At 41.7% G+C, this 16,568-nt stretch overlaps 1 protein-coding gene across 2 annotated transcripts in view; it reads left to right on the forward strand.

Moving 5' to 3' along the window:
- Positions 1-1,630: 1,630 nt before the first annotated feature.
- The window catches only part of shisal1b (shisa like 1b), a gene marked incomplete at its 3' end in the record, with an annotated part of 71,476 nt that continues 56,538 nt past the window's right edge, over positions 1,631-16,568 (forward strand). For both annotated transcript variants that reach the window (XM_083763174.1, XM_083763173.1), the window contains exon 1: positions 1,631-1,725. The remainder of the gene's footprint in view (positions 1,726-16,568) is intronic.

The raw sequence follows: 16,568 nt of genomic DNA on the forward strand, positions 1-16,568 counted from the left end.
GGCCGATTCATACTCCTATTTATTGCAGATCAAAGTCGGTTCTGGAAGGCTCTGTAAAAGTCAAATCATATTCCCTTACGGCTAGCGCCGAGGTTGCGCTTGTAAATATTGAAGGTCCTTCACATGAATAATATGTTTTGATGTTTTGTGTCCGGTAAATGAGCTTCACACCGCGGACACATATCTGACTGACCCTCGCATCCTCCTCCTCCAGCCAGCAGGGTCTTGTGTTGTGTCACAAACAGGCTGTTTTGTGCGTGGGTGCGTGCGTGCATGGGTGCGTGCGACTTGGCTCGTTAAGAATGCAGTTGCGATTGAGCAGGTCGTCCAATGATCCATGGGTCGGCGGTTCGAATCCCGGCTCCTCCTGTCTACATGTCGAAGTGTCCTTGGGCAAGACACTGAACCCCAAATTGCTCCCGATGTGCTGGTTGGTACCTTGCATGGCTTCCGCCGCAATCGGTGTATGAATGGGTGAATGTAATGCACAATCTATGTAAAGCACCTTGGATAAAGGCGCTATATAAATGCACCATTTACCATTTACCATTTTATGTGAACGTGTTGTTTATTTGTGTAGCCTACAGTATAGGTTTGTAATAATTCAACAGTATTTGTTTTATTGTTGATAACGAGTGTGACAGGAGAGGAGAGGAGGAGAGCAGCAGGCCGACAAATTGAACTCGAAGCTGAGTGAGCTGAATGAGGAAATATCGCTGGAGTGCTCATCAGACATCCCCCCCCCCCCCGGATCTGAAAATGACGTCACATGCCCTAAGTGCACGAAAAGGTTACTCAAGTTCTTTTGAGTCTGTTAACAGCAGTCATCATTTTAAATAAATAAGATGAAATATTATATGGCTGGGATTACAGAATGTGTATTTGTATATCTATTAGAAGTTTTATGCACCACATTCCTGGTCAATGAACTAAACCCACCGGCCAGGCAGATAGGGCCTGGGGGGAGTTGTAGACAAGATTAACTCTCACTGGGGATGCTAATAAATACAGAGGGGGAAGAAGAAAGAAGAAGAAGAAGAAAAAGAAAAAGAAAGAGAGAGAGAGAGAGAGAGAGAGAGAGAGAGAGAGAGAGAGAGAGAGAGAGAGAGAGAGAGAGAGAGAGAGAGAATGGGCTGAGAGAGGCTGAATGGGAATTTTCTCAATTAGGAAAGTTAAGCAGAGAAACTAAAAACAGGATGTCTTCTCTCCAGAGGAGACAGTCTTGTTAGTGTAAACGCAACAGACCTTGTGGCTTCTGTTGAAGAGGAATGTGCACGGGTACACACGCACGCGTAAAGAGACACACACACACACACACACACACACACACACACGAAGGAAAGAAGAATCGCTCACTTCATATACTGTACACATGATTCCTCCCTCTCTCTCTGTCTCTCTCTCTGTCTCTCTCTCTCTCTCTCTCTATCTCTCTCTCTCTCTCTCTCTCATCGCTTCATCTTTTTCCCTCTCACTCCCTCCCTCACTCACTCCATCTCTCTCTCCCAGTCACTGAGCGCTGAGGGTTTGGACACAGTACCAGGGACTTGTGGCAGAGTGCGCGTCTCTTTTCTTCCTCGCTGCTGGTGCAACTGTCTCCCTCATGACCGCGACCTGTTCCCGGGTATGAGGGGGGGGGGGGATCTATTTATTTGCGTGGAGCTGCAGTAACAAAGGAAGAGTGAACGAGGAGCGACATCCGTTTTGTCCAGGCTTGACAGCAAGGTTAGTGGCAGAAGCTCTTTGCTCTTTCATCTTTTAAAACAAACACGTCTATTTGTGCTCTGTTCTCCCTCACTTTGGCATGAAGTAAACAAGGGATTAGTATGAATCCCAGCTACTTCCCTGTCATGTTTGTATAGTTTATCTCCTTTCTTGTTGTTAATTGGGACTTGGAATCGTCCCATTAGATAGATTTCTGGATCAGGCAGGGGCCTGATTCAGTAATCCAATCTCCAAATTAAATAAAAAGTCTCTTTTACTTCAAATGGAATATTTATAAATCCATGTTAGGCATTTATCAGACACTCTTAATCCAGAGCGGTTGCAGTAAGCAAGAACAAAAACATGGTAATACATCAAATACATAAAAATAATCATCATGAATCATCAGTGGAGTTTAATTGGGACTGTATAATTAGGTATTATATACATCGGAGGGACATTTATCTTTTGTGTCTCACATGCTGGACGGCTGTGGGATGGGTTTTAGGTTCCCTTCTGGGGCTGACATCATCAGGGGTGACTGTGAGATACATTCAGGTGGAGTAGGCTACACGTCGCTGTCCTCCAGCAAAGGTATATAGCGCTGAGGGAGCCGCGCTGGGAACAGCGCGGGCGGGCGGTGCGCACGGGCACGGCGCGCACCGCACTCCCCCGGCGCGCACTGCTCCCCCAGCGCCGTCTTTTACATGGGAGGCAATTAAGCCGGATTGGCAGCAGACACCAGCGATGGTAACTTGGAGACGGGCGTGAGGGAGATGCACGGCGACACATGAAAGGCTCGGGGGGGAGTCACATGATTAAAGCACCGTTCTCACAGAATAATTATTAGAATTCACACATCTCAGTGTGAGAGTTAAAACTGCCTGATGGGCTTCCCTTGCCAGCTTTTTTCTGGCTTTGTGCAAGTCTGAACATTGCCAGAGGCGCTTGTGCACGCACGCATGTGTCTGTACTTGTGTGCACGTATACTACACTTTGTGTACATATTATATGTGACCAGTATGTGTACACGTGCTTGTGTGTACGAGTGACGAGACTTCCCTCCAGAATGGTTTGGAGGGAACAAGTCCATTAGTGTTAATGCACATTAACACAGTAGTGAGTCTTCACATATAATAATGACCACAAAGTGGGCTTCAAACCAAACATACATGCAAAAGAGAGTTCCAACCACGCCTCAAGCCTGTGGCAGGCTAATCTGGTGCATCTCAGAGACAGGACAGCTACAGGATACATATATTGTTTTTTTAATAAAAACCTACCATTATAGCATTCTGGTTTTGTATAGTTCATAGACAAATAACTGTGTAATTGACATCATGAAAGGATCAACTCTTGTGCAATTTGTGTAATGAGGGAGCGTCATTGTGGTCCATGTGCGTTTTCTGTCTTTAAATATGACAAAAGGTCCCCTCGGGACCAATGAAGGGCTAGAACTGCTCTCTGGTTTTCACAACGCATCTGACATTACGTTTCAGCAAATGCTACAGCATGGATGTGGCTTGGAAAAGCTTTTGGTTCGGTGCCTCTGGGGTCCTGGTGGCACAGACCCCTGACATAAGGCCAAAGTGAATTGATGAGCCGTGAAGCTCTCATGAGAATCACACTGTGGGGGGGGGGGGGGGGCAGTTTGATTAAGAATGTATTAAACAAGGAGACAGGCAGAGCCAGGCTGGAACAGAATGCATTATGTTTTCGTGTAAACACACACAGAGGCATGTGTGGTGATTTTTCTTGAAAATATGCATGTTTTGACAGGTTTAATGCCATGCTCAGCCACACTTTTTTCCACTTTGGTATTCCGGAAGGAAATTATACTACTATAGGCCTACTAGTAGTAATAATTATAATTTATCTAACAATGAAGTATAAGGCTTACCTACCAAAGCGTTTGTTTATACAAAAGCCAAGCTCAGCCTTTAAAACGTGCCATGATAAACATTGGACTAGTACTAACTGTGATCTTTTATTTTAACTTCTTGTTTTTGACTTCTTTGTTTAGTCTGTGCATCACGTGTGAATACACATATAGCCACTTCTTGCCCTAATCACTGTCGCCATTGAGGAACTTAGGGCTGACAAGATCATGACATTATACTTGACGATAAATTGTCATACATTAAAAATAATTGTGATGTTTCTTATTGGACGTTGGAACATATAAATAAAAATTACATGAATTACATTAATGTTTAATTACATTAATGTTTAAGCAAAAATGTAACGGGGCAGATAAAACAAATAACTTCAATACAAATAAATGACTGACGATGACCGGTACCAATAATCATAATAAATAATGTGCTATGGCCAAAATAGGCTATACTTAAACATTTATCCTAAATATATATAGAGTAGAATAGTACGTTGGCTAATGTAGATCTGCTACTGTATTTCCACTATATTTTGAAAATGTAGGAATATGTTTCAACGTGGAATTTGTTTTGACGAGAACTGCCTGCAAGTATGAAGTAGGGCAGGGCTGAACATCATCAGTCATTTTGTCTTTAGGGAAGGTACTGTGGCCAGTGTCACCTTGTCAGGCACAAACACACACATAGCCATCACAGCCATGGCAGCCCCATCAGCATCGAGTTGACATCAGTGGGAAGAGTCACTGACCGTGAGAGGGTGACAGCGTCTCTACACACACTTTCAGGCCGCACACAAACAGGCTCTGGGGCAGATGCACAAACACCTACTACACAGTACACACATGTGTGCAGAGCACTAAACACGCACATGTACCGTACGTGCACAGATACATTCACATCCCACAAGCTTGCGCACAGGTTTGATCGGGCTTGTATGTACATACGCACACACTCGTGGAGAATCTCTCATACGCTCTCTCTCTCTCTCTCTCTCTCTCTCTCTCTCTCTCTGACACGTACAGTGTCTTCTTGTGTGTGCACGCTCATGCCCAGGCAAGCATGTGTGCGCTCACGCACAGTCCTCCTCAGACAACACACACACACGCACACACACACACACGCACACACCAAGGGAGGGTGGAGCAGTGAACAGCATCGTGCCCAGCCACTTGGCACCACTCTGGAGGTGGAAGTTTTGAGTGAGGTGCATTTCAAATGCAGAGCAGATGATCAAACTAGAGGTGTCGTAAATGCAGGAGTGTCTGACAGCAGCAGATGTGGATGGGATCTGGCAGAGAGGCACCTGAATCTCAAGGAGCAGAACTCAGAGGAGTGGAACTGAAGAATATTAGATATTTCATCATGTCAGGAATATGTTTATTTCTTTCATACTACACTCTTCATTTCACTGGGTGTTTTTTTTACACTCCAAGGAACAGCAATGTCCGTGTTCACCTATGTGTTGGTTCACCTACCTATGTGACGTTAATGAGCACCAGTATGACTATGACTATGAGTACCAGTAGGGGTGCTGTTGTGCCAGAAACAGAGAGAGAGAGAGACAGTGCTGCACTGTTGCCTGCTAATGAGAGAGAGATAGAGAGAGAGGGGGGAGTTGCACCACTCAGTTCACATGGGTGTGATTTTTTTGCTAATAAGTTAACCACCTACTGTAATAGGAGGAAATAACCATTACAACAGCAGTCCACAAAATGTGTTTGAGTCGAGAAATCTTTTTTTTTAAACGGGGTTCCCAAGGGCAAGTATAGAAAAACTGCTTAGATAAACAGCCTACATCGCTCTCATGCAGTATTTGTTCTGTAATAATACATCATTACTATCAACTGAGGCTTTACTTAGAAATGGCCTCATTCCTCTATGTTATTCTATAATATTAAGCTATGAAAAAGTGCTGTATATAATAAGCAACCCATTTAAATGCAGTTTATGCTTACATGGTATTGTTCAGTCAAGTAAAAGTATAGCCTATATCAATAATGCAATGTAGAAGTACTTTGTTGCAAGTAAAGGTACTGTACCAAAAGTGGAAAGTACTCATTATGCAGAATGTCCCATTTCAGGTTTTCAAATGTTTAAGCATTATGTTATACTTTAGCTATTGAAAAATAGCAGATCTACAAGCTCATAGCATGGTACCGAGTGCCACGATATGAGCTTGTAGATCTGCAAAAAAAAAAAAAAAAGTGGCGCAAATCTTTGAATATATATAATATTCTTTCAGAGCCACGTGAGATACCACAGAGCGAGCTAAAGCGAGTGAGTTGGCGTGTCAAACGTTGCGAAGTTTGCTTAGCCGACTCGTGTTGCGACCCGATAGGTAGAGAATAGAAAATCATGTTCTGGAATGAAATATACTCCACTGTAGAGTGGACCTCTAGTCTGCTTGTCATGTGTGAACAAGATACATTATATAGAAAGAAGAAAATGCCAGAACTCAATATATGATTCTGTGAGACAAGCGACCAGGTCTATGAAAACAAGCCCAAAAGAAGCAACCAGTTTCACCACTTGAGCCGTATTACATCAGATATTTTCAAAAAGAATCATGAAAGCAAGCCCAAATAAGCAACTATACACTTTCCTGTAACACGCTATGTTACAGGAAAACGAGCCCAAAGTCGCTTAGAATAAGCGGAACTGGCAACACTGCAAACCAACGCTGAAGGCTCATTTGCATGGGGGAAAATAATGTTTGGCCGGTGGACTGGTTTGTGCTGATTAAAAATGCTAGTCTGTTGCAATCTGACAGTTTTAAGTAGTCTTTGACTAGTCTGAACAAGACTGTTTGGTGTGGAGTCACCTTAAAACGCCTGCGGTCCCGAGGCTAGTGAGTCACTTATCGTGACATCTATCGTGACATCATCTGGGTGGGTTCTGGTCTGCAGGGCTCTACTGGGTGGGTTCTGGTCTGCAGGGCTCTACTGGGTGGGTTCTGGTCTGGGCTCTAATGGGTGGGTTCTGGTCTGGGCTCTAATGGGTGGGTTCTGGTCTGCAGGGCTCTACTGGGTGGGTCTGGTTTGGGCTCTACTGGGTGGGTTCTGGTCTGGGCTCTAATGGGTGGGTTCTGGTCTGGGCTCTAATGGGTGGGTTCTGGTCTGCTTGGCTCTACTGGGTGGGTTCTGGTCTGGGCTCTACTGGGTGGGTCTGGTCTGGGCTCTAATGGGTGGGTTCTGGTCTGCAGGGCTCTACTGGGTGGGTTCTGGTCTGCAGGGCTCTACTGGGTGGGTTCTGGTCTGCAGGGCTCTACTGGGTGGGTTCTGGTCTGGGCTCTACTGGGTGGGTTCTGGTCTGGGCTCTACTGGGTGGGTTCTGGTCTGGACTCTAATGGGTGGGTTCTGGTCTGGGCTCTACTGGGTGGGTTCTGTTCTGCAGGGCTCTAATGGGTGGGTTCTGGTCTGCAGGGCTCTACTGGGTGGGTTCTGGTCTGCAGGGCTCTACTGGGTGGGTTCTGGTCTGCAGGGCTCTACTGGGTGGGTCTGGTTTGGGCTCTACTGGGTGGGCTGACTGGGCTCCCAACATGCACCCAAGGTTCTTCATTTTCACATGCATATCGTCACTGTCGAGCAGAAACTGTTACTTTCCAGTAATTCTAGAAAATAGGACCCATGTTGCATGGACCTATGGATGCAATGTTATTATTTGGTCACAAGCTCTTGTTAATACTGTTCATTGGTTAAATATTTATAAAACCTGGTGTGCCTATATTTCTTGTCTATAGACAACATATTTGGCTACTTTATTTGCACGACACTGTCATGACAAAATATAAAAACAAAACAAAAAAACAAACAAAAAATAAATGAAAAGATGGAGATCTTGTATAAGCTAGGTTACTGCCTGACAGCGACAGCATCAGAAATACGGAGAGATAAGTTGTACTTGTGGGTGATCAATCATGCACACGCAGAACAGAGAAAAGAAAATAGTCTTATGAGAAGGGAAGTCTGTGTGCACAATCACATAGTGTACAAACATCCATGCATGCATACAGTATGTATCTGCAGTATGTGTGACCAGTCATCCATGCATGTGCATGCATGTGTGTACAAATGATGGATTATGCATATGGTTGGGCCTAGTGCCTACATACTGTAGAAATATCCAGTGTTAATTTGGACTGGCAATATATCAATATTTTATCCATATCGTAATGAGACCATAGATTACATCTGTGTCTCTTCCTGGTTTTACTTTACTGCATTACAGTAAAGTTATTTACCTTTCTTAACTGACTGTTATAGCTGTAGTTATTTGCCTATTGCTTAGTTATTATAATATGATAAAGCAGGGAAAGAAAAATTGCTTATATTCATTCCTATGTTATAGGCATTAATGATGGTTATACACAATCTCACTGTGTAAATATTTTGTATCAAAGTATTAGTTCATGATATTTGATTGTATCCATATTGCCCAGTCCTACAGTAGCATTAAAGGTGCAGTAAGTAATTTTATTCGGTTAAAAGTGTTAAATAGCTCTGTGTTAAATGTGATAGTGTTAACAGGGGTCTCCCCCAATCTCTCCAGCTCTCTAGTAAACAAGTAATGCATTTTGGGTTCGGGATACCATTTTTATCCAATAACTCATACAGTATACAAGTGAAATTGGAAGTGATGACACAAAGAAATGAGCAGACTAAATTGAAATGGAAACTAAAAACTGAAGCTAATATGGGTACTCTTTCCTGATGAAATTAAATTGGCAACCCTCCTGAAAATATGTTCTGTTTATTAAAGAGCTGGAGAGACGGGGGGAACCTTGACTGAACAAACACTCTGAATATGATCAGAATAGAACTTTAAAGGTATATTCAGTGATTTCACTTAATTCAAATATCACTTATTTTTTTGTTTTGTTGTGATAATCCTCTCTACTATAGAGTGTGCTGACCATATAAGGAGTTCCTCCCTGTCCCCAGTTAACCCCTGGGGGTCAAAAAACCTTAGGTTTCGTTTTTGGCTCTCTATCCTGATTGGATGAAAGGCTTAGGTCCCAGCCAAAAACGAAACCTAAGGTTTTTTGAGTGAAATCACTGAATATACCTTTAACATTTTAACAATACACTTTTTATATAAGAAAATACCACTTACTATACCTTTAAGGCTTAAATTTAATTCATTAGAGTGTACATTGGTCCGTACTCACAAAAAAGTGTTACTTCATCAATCTATAACACAAGTGGAATCAAATGGACCCCTACGGGTCCATTCAGTTCCTTTTATACGCTCTCCGAGTGGAATTAATCCATTCTGGACGGGAACCCCATGTGTTTATAGCATTATGTTATACGTACGAGCTTGTAGGTCTGCTATTTTTGAAAAATCGTGAAAATGTGGCGCAAATCTTTGAATAATATATATTCTCTCAGAGCGAACGTTTTTAACTCAAATCTGAGAGGTTCCTGGAACAACATATTTTCAGATGGGGGTTGACGGCCAAATTACATATAATCTTTGGGGTCCTTGACATGAAATATTGAGCACCACTGATATAGATGTCAGAAAACTGTCAGGATTTAGAAGAATTATTTTGAATTTCGACATCAAGCCTAAATGGTTTAAGGCAGGAAATGATGGGCTGTGTAAGGGTTTTCAGGGTAATGACTGTGTTCTGTGTGAGAGTCATCATGGTTTCGTCAGTCATCGCCGGTTGCCCGGGCGTCCTCCTTGATGAGGACGTCATCGGTGTGTCTGGTGCCAGCTCCCCCTCTGTATCCAATTCCACTGAGCAGATGATCAACTATGGGCAGCATGCTGAGAGACTAGGCCTGTCACAATAATTACATAATCGCCTAATGGCAATTATTTTGAGATCATCGCAATTATTCTTGCATAATGAATAGAATAGAATAGACTTTTCCATTTGCACAAGTGCATAGGAAATCTTGGAGCGCAGCTCCCAGGGTCAGCATTAAAAAAGGTGAGAAAAGGAACATAGAACATACAATCCTAGAATAAATAAGTGCTTCATAGTCTACCTAAAAACAATGCATATTCAGTTCTTTGTTTTTAATAGTCATAATTGTTTCCACGTTCAAAATCTTTCCAAAAATAGCGGAATAATTTCTCTACCTATATATTTATCTTATTTGTCATAATCTGCCCTGCCCTGTGCAGTTTCTGATAATGAAGCCTAAAGACCAAACGGAAATTAAAATTGCATTCACATTTCAATGTTGAGTGTCGTTAATCGCAATAATTTGTGTGACAAATAATTGTCAGCTTAAATTTGTAATCGTGACAGTCCAGTACAGTATGTACAGTACACATGCAGCATCACCGGCTATACATGTAACTGACCAGATTGGTTTACACGCATCCACACACAAACGCATGTACAGTACACGCACACCCATCCACACACAAACGCATGTACAGTACACGCACACCCAAACACATGTACAGTACAGGCACACCCATGCACGCACTCTTCTTCAAGAGCGTGCATGTCTTGCTTTCTCTTCACCCATTCTCTCCCTCTCTTAAACTCTCTCTCTCTCTCTCTCTCTCTCTCTCTCTCTGGCATCAAACAGTAGGGCCGATCTCCCCTTTGTTCAGCTTTGTGAGATGAGAGGCTTGAGGAATAATAAAATCAACGACATGCAGTTGAATTTTTATATACAGTACACATCCATCCCACAGGGTATGCTGAATATTAAGTTAACCCATCTTCACTCTTGCTTTTAGTAAAAAAAAAAAAATATATATATATATATATATAAATAGTGAAATAAAAAAATGTCTGTGGTGTTATTCATATACAGTATGCACCGTTTTATGTTCTATGATGTCATTATTCTAATCCTATTAGAATGATATTTCCCAATCTTAATAAACGCCGTTTATATGTTCAAAATATTGAAGACATTTTAAATCAATGTCAGGGGTCAGGAGGATAACCCTGAGGGATTTATAGGCTACAGTTGTGTGTTTAATGCTCCACTGACATACAGTGAGAGTCCTCTTTGCACAGCAACCTGTCGAAAATCATTTGCTGAACTGTGACCCTGGGAGTGCGACCTTATCCAAATCAATAGCTGGACAGTATGTGACCTGACCTCTGTGTGTGTGTGTGTGTGTGTGTGTGTGTGTGTGTGTGTGTGTGTGTGTGTGTGTGTGTGTGTGTGTGTGTGTGTGTGTGTGTGTGTGTGTGTGTGTGTGTGTGTGTATTGACCTGACACCACCACCTCATACGTCACTGTTACATGTCCTATATAATGATGAAGGCACCATTGTACAGCACAGCCACATGCAGGTCTTAATTGGCATGGGGTATGTCAACGTATTTGACTGAGGGACTGCCATTGGATTTTTTTGTATTTCCGTTTTCTCATGTCATATGGAAGCACGGAATCATAGCTTCAAATTGACATATTGGTTGTTCAGTTTGGCCCACCAGTTTTGGAAATATGGCTTATAGAGTAATGTCTTGCAGAAAACAGCGAGTTGAGAAAACAGGCTTGAAAGGTTCGTTCACTTCTGTGGTCTCTAACATTACACCTAGCTACATGCATACATACATGCATTTATTTCATATTTACATTTTCGATTTCATTTTCGATTTCAGCTCTGACACTTATTTCAGACATGCTCTAGTATGTGAAGAGTCTGCCTGTTTTTCTCCTCTGGTGAAAAGCTGGAATTTGCGCGATGGCATGCAGGCTCTCAGTCAAATCTGGTCACATATAGGTTATCAAAAAAGGAGACAAAAGTTGTTGTTGTTGAACTGTTTGTTCATTTGCTTGAACTCAGGCACAGAATGTGATTCACTCTGGTTCTGGTTTGAACATTGTAAAGCCATCAGGACATCTTGTCTTGGCACATTGACCCATGCAGTGGAAGGTGAATTATTCATTCATGTGGCAAGAACTAAAGCGGATCATTTGGATCATCTCGGGTTCCACATGGGAACGTTGTGGCTCGAACAAAACGTTGTAGCTCGAACACAACGTTCTGAGACCTCACGTGGCCACGTCTGAGATGTCAGTCATCTATGATGCATGACTCCAAACGTTCCAGTCCGATCAAAGCCCATTTTGACTTCCATTATGAATTTAAAGTTAAATATTTCAAAAGGTATAAAACTAAAGTTTTGTACAAGACTTTTAGTGCTGATCGGGCCAGTGGTTTGCGAGAGTAGTTCCGGGAAAAGAGAGAGAGAGACACACACACACACACACACACACACACACACACACACACACACACACACACACACACACACACACACACACACACACACACACACACACACACACACACACACACACACACACACACACACACACACACACACACACACACACACACACACACACACACACACACACACACACACACACACACACACACAAACAAACACACACACACACACACACACACACACACACACACACACACACACACACACACACACACACACACACACACACACACAGACAGACAGACAGACAGACAGACAATGCTTTAAGTAGGATGTAACGTGTCAAACTAGGGGGTTTTCATGATTCTGAATCCATCCAAAGCATTCGTTTTGGACGAAAAACACTCCTTGGGCTAAAATGGCCCAACTAGGGGGTCTATGGCCAAACTAGAGGTCAAACTAGGAGGTTTTCATGATTCTGAATCCATTCCAAGAAGTTCTGGCAGTTGAGGTGGGCAGATACACTGGCATTCCTTAGCGACAGTGTGTTCTTTGTGACCTGGGAGTTGTAGAGGATGAGTTTAATTTTGTTTTCTACTGTCCACTATACCATGATTTAAGAAACTCTTTATTTGAAAAAAAAAAATCAGGATAAGAATCCAGATTTGTTTTGGATGTCTGAATGTTTTATGTTAAATGAGTTGTTCAGCAATGAAGTTTTTGTTTTAGGAATTCATACAGAAGGCATGGCAATGGAGAACGATGTATCCATAAGTAACTATGTATTTTGTTTATGATGTAACACTGTGTACTGTATGTAAAATGTTGTGAGTGTCTTGTAAGCCTGTGCGGGCTGGTCATCTTATGATGTAGGACACTTTAATAAAAACTCTGTCTATCTATCCAAGCATTAGTTTTGCACGGAAAACACTCCTTGGGCTAAATTCGGCCAAGGAGTGTTTTTCGTGCAAAACGAATGCTTGAAATGGCTTCAGAATCATGTAAACCCCCTAGTTTGTCATGTCACATGCTACTTAAATTTAGAACATTTTTGCCTTGTATGACCTAGGGTGGTTGTATATAAACCAGTGGGATATGTTAGTACAAACACATTGGGGAAGTACCAACACATTGGGGAAGAAAATTCTTGGTAAGAAATGTTTTCCCAGATTTTATTAATATCCCCTGACTATATATAGGCAGACAGACAGAGATCAATCACTTTGCTAGAGTGACATGACGGAGCTTGTACTACTTTATTGACATAGAATGGTGTAGATTTGCTCAGTTCATACTTGTGCCATAACAGAAGGAAGGATGTTATTGTCTCTCTATCAAACAATCAAGTATCAACTATCAAGCAAATGTGCACTGAGGTTTCTATTTTATTTGGGTGTAGATGGCAGAGATCATGAGATGATGTCTGACACCGTCTGCCGATTACAAGCCAGGGCAGGAGGTTCCAAGGAGCCCCTGTCACTTTGCCTCAACCCCACAGAGCTCAGAGGAGCTCTTGGGTACAGATCAAAGGACCTTGTGGAAGTGACAAGGGGGGGGGGGGTTCGAGACATTGCGCTTCCAATGTCTAGAAACTGATGCAGTGGATAGGAGATTTAGCATAATGTAGATAAAACATCTGGACAGTGACTATAGATTGCTGAGACAGTCTATGATGAATTGAAATTGGTTCACCTTCCAGCCGCTCCAACACCACGCAGCAACTGCACGCCTCCCCAGTCCCCGATATTGCGGTTATTGCGCCCAGCCCTACTGGACATGGGACTGTTCCAGGGTTCAATATGTTAACTATACCGTGTGGGGGTCTGCGAGGGGGTCCTGGCAACATCAGGACCCCCAGGAACGGGGCCCGGGCCGGTTCCGGCGAGCCGCCCCGCGTCCGAAACGGTCGAGAAGTGACTGAGTTACCGTGGTGCAGCTTTCCATGCTCACGTACATATACATACGTACAGACACACATAGCTGCGTAATGGAGCGGAGGCACCGCTCAAAAATACATTTATACTACAGTATATATTATATAATATACTGTACTTCTTGAGGAAAACAACAATGCACTACACAAGCTTTCGCTATTCTGAAATAAAACAAAGTCCAAATTTACCAAAGTACAAATATTTAAGTTAATGTGGTTAATATAACAATTTAATTAAAATGAAGCAGCATGGTCTACTTCTTGGAAACATTTGTTTTCTTCTCGATGGTTTAGAACATATGCTTTGAGCGTGCAAAAAGTAATCTTAAGAAAGTCAGAGCCAATGACGAAAGAGATTAATTAACCAAACAAGCTTAGACAAAATAAGACGAAGTATGGTGTGTGCACAGTTTAGTAGTAGTTGTACGGCGTGCATGTTTTTAGGCCAGGTTTGTTTGAACTTGTGGACAACAGCCATGACAAATCCGCAATTTATTTAATCATATTAAAAAATGTGTAACCACATGAACCCAGCAAAAATAGACAATATAATGTGACTATGTGAGCATGTAGATCGGCTATTGTTGGTGGTGATGTTTTTTAGTAGAGGGGAAAAGGAGGCAGTTCCTTGGAGTGGCTGCACCACACAAAAATCACACCTGTGTGAAGTGAGGGGCGCTCTTATCTTGTACATCATCATGACGTAAAATAGACACTATGACTATTTGCTCAGACACTATGACGTAAAATTCTCCATTCATTGTCAATGAGAATTTAATGTTTGTGTAAGATGAAAATCTATACTAATAGGCGCTGAATATAGGAGGGGCTGCTAGCGCCACTCAAAAACAAGCTTTTATAGCTTAGAGAGAAGATTCCTCAATTAAATGAAATAAATCACTGAGTAACCCAAAACCATTTGTAGAACATTAGTGTTTACTGTACTTTTAAAAGCTGATGTCATCATGAGGGAAATTTCAGAAGGGGCTGCAGTGCATATAAGCTTTCAAGTAAATAAAACGTTATATATATATATTTTAGGACCACTATAGTAGGCAAGCGGTATTGCACTAAGGTCATACAGCATTACATCCTCAATATTTACTTGCGCAAGCAGAGCGCGCAAGTAATAATTTCGCCCAGTCTCTTTCACCGTGACAGCCAACCCGCCATTTTATGCTTATGCAAAAAAACATCAAATCTGTGCCTGTTTTGCTGGGACCAGATTACACAAATGACCATATTTCTTACGTCATCATTGAGAGCTAGTCATACGTATACTATATTTACTTGCGCAAGCAGAGCGCGCAAGTAATAATTTCGCCCAGTCTATTTCACCGTGACAGCCAACCCGCCATCAACTTACAACTACATACTCTATATAGTATGTGTATATGTATACGTATGTCTTACGTCATCATTTAGAGCTAGTCATACGTATACTATATACATAACCAGTAAAAATAAAATAGCAAATTGTGCCTGATCTGCGGGGACCAGAGTATGTGGTGTGTATTTGTATGACTAGCTCTCAATGATGACGTAAGAAATATGGTCATTTGTGTGATCTGGTCCCAGCAAACCAGGCACAGATTTGCTGTTTTTCTTGCATAAGCATAAAATGGCAGGTTGGCTGTCACGTTTTTGGCGCAAAGTAACCACAGTATACCGCTAATCAACTTAAGACTACATACTCTATATAGTATATGTACAGTATATGTATACGTATGTCTTACGTCATCATTTAGAGCTAGTCATACGTATACTATATACATAACCAGTAAAAAATAAAATAGCAAATTGTGCCTGATCTGCTGGGACCAGAGTACGTGTTGTGTATTTGTATGACTAGCTCTCAATGATGACGTAAGAAATATGGTCATTTGTGTAATCTGGTCCCAGCAAACCAGGCACAGATTTGCTGTTTTTCTTGCATACGCATAAAATGGCGGGTTGGCTGTCACGGTTTTTGGCGCAAAGTAACCACAGTATACCGCTAATCAACTTACAACTACATACTCTATATAGTATATGTATGTATACCACGTACCAGAGTACGTGGTGTGTATATGTCTGACTAGCTCTAGTCATACATATACACACCACATACTCTGGTCCCAGCAGATCAGGCACAATTTGCTATTTTATTTTTTACTGATTATGTATATAGTATACGTATGACTAGCTCTAAATGATGACGTAAGACATATGGTCATTTATGTGATCTGGTCCCAGCAAACCAGGCACAGAATTGCTGTTTTATTGGCATACGCATAAAATGGCGGGTTGCTGTCGCGGTTTTTGGCGCAAAGTAACCACAGTATACCGCTAATCAACTTACAACTACATACTCTATATAGTATATGTATATGTATACGTATGTCTTACGTCATCATTTAGAGCTAGTCATACGTATACTATATACATAATCAGCTAAATTGTGCCTGATCTGCTGGGACCAGAGTACGTGGTGTGTATATGTATGACTAGCTCTCAAAGATGACGTAAGAAATATGGTCATTTGTGTAGTCTGGTCCCAGCAAACCAGGCACAAATCTGCTGTTTTATTACGACAATCACCTCTAGAAAATCCAAATATACGGAAGATAATTCAATTACCAATAAAACATTCATTAAAAATTGGATTGTTGAACGTCAGAGGTTATCTAACATATTTAGAAGATATAAACTCAGATTCCCAACTCGAAATGTTGAATCTAATAGCTTTTACTGAAAAATAATATTACTTTTAAATTAAAAACAATGAACACGAATTACAATACAATCAGGAATGACAGAGAATATGATATAGGTGGGGGAGTTATGTTTGCTATAAAAGAAGATATTTCCATTGAAATAATTCAAAATGAAA

This window comes from Protomyctophum parallelum (assembly GCF_964188405.1).
Source record: "Protomyctophum parallelum genome assembly, chromosome: 4".
Taxonomy (NCBI): domain Eukaryota; kingdom Metazoa; phylum Chordata; class Actinopteri; order Myctophiformes; family Myctophidae; genus Protomyctophum; species Protomyctophum parallelum.